This window comes from Euphorbia lathyris, chromosome 4 (genome assembly GCF_963576675.1).
Source record: "Euphorbia lathyris chromosome 4, ddEupLath1.1, whole genome shotgun sequence".
Taxonomy (NCBI): domain Eukaryota; kingdom Viridiplantae; phylum Streptophyta; class Magnoliopsida; order Malpighiales; family Euphorbiaceae; genus Euphorbia; species Euphorbia lathyris.
In genome coordinates this window covers 18,446,910-18,453,796 of record NC_088913.1, presented here as the reverse complement: position 1 = coordinate 18,453,796, position 6,887 = coordinate 18,446,910, and the positions used below count along the sequence as shown (strand labels likewise).

The 6,887-nt window shown below is 42.8% G+C and overlaps 1 non-coding gene across 1 annotated transcript; it reads left to right on the top strand.

The window, feature by feature from the left end:
- Positions 1–722: 722 nt before the first annotated feature.
- Positions 723–829, top strand: LOC136228112 (small nucleolar RNA R71). The gene has a single exon (XR_010688446.1). It is a non-coding gene; the product is annotated as a small nucleolar RNA R71 (small nucleolar RNA).
- The last annotated feature ends 6,058 nt before the right edge of the window (positions 830–6,887 follow it).

The following is a 6,887-nucleotide window of genomic DNA, read 5'->3' as shown; positions in this document are numbered from 1 at the left end:
AATAGCCTTCACCTGCTCTTTCGGATTTTCTTCCGTATGGCTGGGAAGACTTCCCTCTTTTCGGGATGGAATTGATTTAGCAAGTTGACCAATTTGAACCTCCAAATTATGGATGCTAGATGAGTGGTTTTTAATAAGCTGATCGAATTTATTTTCGATCCGTTTAAAACCATCGTCGTGATTACTTATTTTTCCACTGATAGCATCTATAAACTTGTCGATTTTAGAAGATAAAGTGCTAATCATATCTCTTGACTGATTTTAATAATTAGTGGTACGATTTTGATTAGCACTAATATTATTGTTACTGTTATCTTTCCAGTTAAAGTTAGGATGATTCCTCCATCCAAAATTTACCTGTTCAATCTCACTCATATTTTCGTAATCCACATCCGTTTGGATTGGATTACCATTGGTATCGCGGTGCCATAAACTGGTCAATTTTATGCGATAAAGCAGAAAATTGGGCTTGTAGCATCGCGACTGGATCAAGTTCAACTATACCTTTAACTGACGATGAGGTTGAGGATGATGGTTTTGCCACCGGCATATGTCCACGTTACGCGGGCCACATACTGCTGTTGATTGCCATTTCCTCCAAAAGTTCTCTCGCTTGGGCTGATGTTTTCTTCATAAATAGCCCTCCCGACATAACATCTAATGAACCCCTAGTTGTAGGATTCAGTCCATTGTAAAATGTTTGCATTAAAAGTTCAGTGGGTAATTGGTGGTGTGGGCATAAACGTTGAAGTTCTTTAAAACGTTCCCAAGTTTCATAAAGGGTCTCATTATCATTTTGAGAAAAAGATGTTAACTCCTTTATGACTCTTGCGGTTTTTGCTAAAGGAAAATTTAGATAAAAACGCTTGGGCTAATTGTTCCCAAGTGGCAAAAGTTGCGGCTAGCATAGAAGTTAACCATTCTTTGGCTCTATCCTTCAAAGTGAAAGGAAAGAGGCGAAGTTTGATTGCTTCTGCAGTCACATCTGGAATTTTAAATGTGTCACAAATTTCTAGGAAATTTGTTAAATGGGTGTTAGGATTTTCGTTAGGTAACCCGTAAAATGTTACATTATTTTGCAACATATTAAGCAAAGCTGACTTACTTTCAAATTGATTTGCGGTGATTCTGGGTCTAACGATACTATTGGTTACACCGGCCACACCTGGCCTAGCGTATTCCATAAGTGTTAGTGGGTATGCCATTTTTCCTGGCTCGGTATGTGTTTTTACTGGGGTCTTATTTTTGTTTTTCTTATTTTTCTTGTTCTTCCTAATGGTTTTCTCAATTTCTAGGTCTATAGGGTCTGGTGCAATGCCTGAACTTCGAGAACTGCGCATGAACCTGAAATCTTGCACGAACCGAAACTACCTACAAAACAGAATTTGATAAATAAATAAATTAGTATAGGAAAACTTTTAAATTATAAAAGTTAGAATAAATATGCTTAAACCTAGATTCGAAATAAAACACGAAAAATTTAAAATTTTGTCAAAAATTTTGGCGTTCCCCGGCAACGGCGCCAAAAAACTTGTTGAGCGATTTCCGCAAGTGCACGGTATACGCTTGTAGTAATAAAAGATATCGAACCCACAGGGAACGCTTTTTAACTAAAACTTTATTTAATTCGGTTTTAATCACGTGTTTAGGTTTAATAAAAGAAATACATTTAATTGATGGAATAGGTTTTGGTAAATTAGGATTAGATAGAAAGATTATATCGAGTTTAGAGAACAATTCCATTTGGAATTTTGATTACAAAACAGATACTTCCGTAATCGGAATGAAATAGATCTTATTTTCATAAAGCAATGTAAACAACTTTAACTTTGTGAGATTATGGACATGTAACAATATAATAATTTACTCAATTAAATGGCTTCGAACCATAGAAATCCCTCTAGCGTAGAGACGATTCCTACCTTAATCAAACTAGTGTTTTACTTCTGATAAGCCGCGATCAGTGATCATGTCATCCATAAAAACTAAATTTGTTAAGTGTTCAACAAAGTTCTTATAAGAATAAGATGGAATAGAACGTTTTAATAAAAACACCAATATATCATTTTGAAAATCATTTTGTCAGAACAATATCAAAATAACAACAGTAAGAATATATTGAATAAATAAGTATATCATTAATTGAAATGTGAATTTTCACAAGTTAACAGAGAAGTAGAAACTTGGATAGCATTGTAACGAAGACTTTGAGATCCGGGTCGTCAATCTTTCTCTCAAACTTCGTAGGCTCGTCAAACCATATGCGCTTCAGCCGTCAATTCTTCTCGCTGGATCTTTGGAATAAAGACTGGTCCCGTCCACTATCAGAATGAAAACTAAACTAATACTGTGTTTATAACTAATCTAAATACAATTCGTGCACAACACGATTGCTTACAGAAATGAAATCTAACTTTCTGATTCTTTTCTGAATCAGAAACTCAACATAACAACTTTCTTCTCTAATTTCTCTAACTTTTCCAACTTAACCAACCTTGATTTCTGAAATGGATCACTTATTTATAGTTGTTGAAGGGTTGTAAATGACGGGTCGTGTCTGCTGGTGAAGGGTTGCTTTTATCCGAACGAACAGGCACGTTTTCTGAATTAAACATGTGTTTTGTGTGCAGGAAGACTTGCTGTCGCGACTGAGATTCTGAAAATCTCAGTCACGACAGGGGGTATAGGGGCGAGCTTGAATATTTTGTTTTCCCCCGGTCTGGCCTCCATAAGTCGCGACTGAGATTTTGAGAATCTCAGTCGCGACAGAGAGTTTTCCTCCCTGTCGTTCGACTGTTTTTCGTCCTCCTCGAGCGTTCTTCTGACTGATATGCATTCTCGGTACGTTTTTAAGGTTTTTCCTCCATTTTAGCTTCGTTTTAGCTCCGTTTTTGCTCCTATTTGGATTTTACCAAATATTTAGGTACCTTGCATCAAAGAAGTAAATAAAGACGTAAAAGTATTCCAAATGAATATAATTAGCATGATTTTAATGTAAATTTATCGTATTTATATAGGATATTTTAGGTATATTTTGGGCTTAACAGGAGGCGTCTTCCTCCATATGACGCCTTGTTTTTCAAATATGTAATAATGTTATCGTACGGTTTATATCTTGAAGGATCTTTTGGCAGTTTTATTTTGATCATTATTTTGCACTTGTGATTTGATTTGAGTCTTCATGATGTATTTGTCAAGTCTTTTCCATTCTCACTATAAACAGGAGTCGGTTTTTTGCTTATGCTTCTCGTTCAAAACTCTGTTCTTGCCTTTAGTACTCGTATCTTTTCGCTATTTGCTTGCACCTGTCTTTGTGATGTCGCTTCGGGATGTGGTGGATTCTGCCAAGGTGCTTGAAGTGCAAAAGGCCATCTCTGCGATGCCTCATCCCTACATGTATTATCTCCCAATGGATGACCATGAGTTGGATAGGAAAGTACGGTACGCCTCCCCGGTGTGGATGAATCGGGGTTTCTCGCGGAGAAGCCAAAATGGGGAGAGTGAGAGTTCCGCGCCCTATACTGGATCTGCGACGGACTCATGTGACGTCGTAATCAGTGCCTTTTCTTCTACTGAGAAGAAAGCATGGTCGCAGGATGGGATTGGGTACCTGAATCCCGATGAGACAGTGGTTCCCGTGACGAATCTGCATCCTGCCTGGGTAAGGAGACTTCTTACCGACGAACTAGACAGGGTTATCAACCTTCCTCCTGTGCTGGAGAACCGCCGGTCTGGGCGCCATGCTTCGCCGAGCCGTCCCCACGGGGCGACAATCGTCGATCCGCTGAAACCTCGTAGTGTGGTTTTCCTTGAATTTTCGAGACAAGGGTTTCTGGGGCCTATTCCGGCCGATCCGGCACATCGAGTGACGCATGTCGGGAAGGCATGTCTATACCATAGGCAGAACGGGCATAACACCGACGAATGTATTGATTGGCGAGCAGTTCACCAGGCCCTCATGGATGCGGAGGCTATTCCGAACCCTGACAGTGTCCGTGCTTCTCTTGAGTGATTGTGATGTGTTTTACCTGTAGTGTTTTGTGTTGTGGACGTGATTGTGGCTCTTTTTCTGTAATGAATTTTGGTACGCTTATTGTTATAAAATTTATGCGCTTATGCAGACTTGCTATGTATCCATTTTTGCTCTGGATTCCGTGAAAAATTCCTTCTTCAGCGAACGTTTTAGGTGCTCGTCTAGTGTTGCTTTGTGGAGCATGCATCGAAGTATTCACTTATGAACAATTGTTTGATAATACGAGATTGTTTAGGTGACTATGAAACGTCTTTAGGTGCATGATTAGCTTCCAGATAGCACTTTGATGCTTTGGTAGCGAAGAAAGCAATGTGGTGTCCACTAGTAAGCAATCGATAATAATATGGGATTATTATGTGATTACGAAGGCAGTCGAGATGCTCGATAAGCCTTTGGGTAGCATTTTGATGCTTTTGTAGCGGAGAACGTATTGTGGTGCCCGCTTGTGAGCAATCGATAACAATATGGGATTGTTAGGCGATTGCGAAGGCAGTCGAGATGCTCGATAACCCTTTGGGTAGCATATTGATGCTTTTGTAGCGGAGAACGCATTGTGGTGCCCACTTGTGAGCAATCGATAATAATATGGGATTGTTAGGCGATTGCAAAGGCAGTCCAGGTGCTCGATAAGCCTTTGGGTAGCATATTGATGCTTTTGTAGCGGAGAACGCATTGCGGTGCCCGCTTGTGAGCAATCGATAACAATATGGGATTGTTAGGCGATTACGAAGGCAGTCGAGATGCTCGATAAGCCTTTGGGTGGCATATTGATGCTTTTGTAGCGGAGAACGCATTGTGGTACCCGCTTGTGAGCAATCGATAACAATATGGGATTGTTAGGCGATTACAAAGGCAGTCGAGATGCTCGATAAGCCTTTGGGTAGCATATTGATGCTTTTGTAGCGGAGAACGCATTGTGGTGCCCGCTTGTGAGCAATCGATAACAATATGGGATTGTTAGGCGATTACGAAGGCAGTCAAGATGCTCGATAAGCCTTTGGGTAGCATATTGATGCTTTTGTAGCGAAGAACGCATTGTGGTGCCCGCTTGTGAGCAACCGATAACAATATGGGATTGTTAGGCGATTACGAAGGCAGTCCAGGTGCTCGATAAGCCTTTGGGTAAAACGCATGGAGTAATGCACTGCGAGGACCGGACCGGGTAGCTTGCTTCGTGCTTAATCGCCAACAACATGGGGTTATTTGACAAAAGAAAAAAAAAAGAACGAAAAAAAAAGAACGAAACCCTTTATTCATGATTTTCCTTACAAGAAGCTATTGATAATACTTCTTCAACATCTGGATGTTCCAGCTATTGTCATAGACCAAGCCGTCTAAAGAGGCGATTTTGTAAGCTCCATTGTGGAGGACAGTATCGATCTTGTATGGTCCCTCCCATGATTGGCCGAGCTTGCCTTGAGCTAACGGGGACTGTGCAGCTGCGGCGTCTCTGAGCACAAGATCTCCGACTTGAAAAGTGCGGGGACAAACCCTCCTATCGTGGTAACGCGCTATGCTCTGCTTATGGGCCGTGATGTGTAATAAAGCATTAAGGCGCTCTTCTTCAAGCCGCTCACTAGCTTCCGTAAGCTCCGCGTTGTTGTTGGTCTCTTCGAAAGTGGTCTGTCGATGGGAACGAAGGATGACTTCAGATGGTGCCATTGCTTCTGCCCCATAAGTGAGGAAAAAAGGAGTGCGCCCTGTACCCGAATGAGGGGTTGTGCGGTATGACCATAATATTGCCGCGATATGGTCAGGCCATGCTCGGCCTTGGTCGGATAGGCGCGTTTTAATTCCGCACAGGAGTGTTCGGTTGCTTACCTCAGTGAGGCCGTTGCTTTGAGGGTGCGCCACCGAGGTGTATCGCCCTTTGATACCCCATTCTACGGAAAACTCGCGGAATTGACTGCAGTCGAACTGCCTCCCGTTATCAGTGATGAAAGAGTGAGGGACCCCGAAGCGGTATATGATTGTTCGCTTGAAGAAACCGATTACATTATCGGCGGTTATCTTGGCGATTGCCTCCGCCTCGATCCACTTGGTAAAGTGATCGACTGCCACTACTACAAAGTGCTTTTGTGCTAAAGCCATCGGAAAAGGGCCGAGCAAGTCAATGCCCCATACTGCAAATGGCCAAGGTGTGATAATGCCCTTGAACAGAGCCGTCGGGGCGTGATGAGTATTGGCGTGTAGCTGACATGCCTGACAACTGCGAACTAGACGCACCGCATCAGAATCCATAGTCTTCCAGTAAAGCCCCTAGAGCCGGGCTTTCTTCGCAATTGTCCGGGCACCCTGATGCGAGCTACAGACGCCCTGGTGTATTTCCTTTAGACAGTGATCCCCTTCCTCCTCGGATATATAGCGCAACCAGGGATGCGTGGCAGACTTTCAATAGAGTAAGCCACCATGCAGTGCATAACGCCAGGAACGTCGAACCACGAGGGATGCTTGCATCCGATCTGCGGGCAGTGATCCATCCTGAAGATATCTAATTATTGGACTTCTCCACCCGCTAGCAGCAGCGTCCGCTGAGTTGATCCGTAGCGAGTTCTCCGCGCGAATGGCTGGGGCCACAGCGATTTCGATGAGGGTATGCGGGTCACTGGACTGTTCGCCTACTGTAAGGGCGGCAATAGCATCTGCCTCTTCGTTCTCCTCTCGCGGCACCAATATGAGGTCGAGGGTTATTCCTTTTGCTTTGAGGTCATCGAGCAAGGAGGTGGCGAGGGCCAGGTATTGGCACATCGTCGGATCTTTTACCTTGTAAGTACCACTAACGTGGCTAACGACGACCTTTGAGTCCGAGTATATCGTCAGCTGTCCGTTCCCTATTGTTTTTTATAATCGAAGA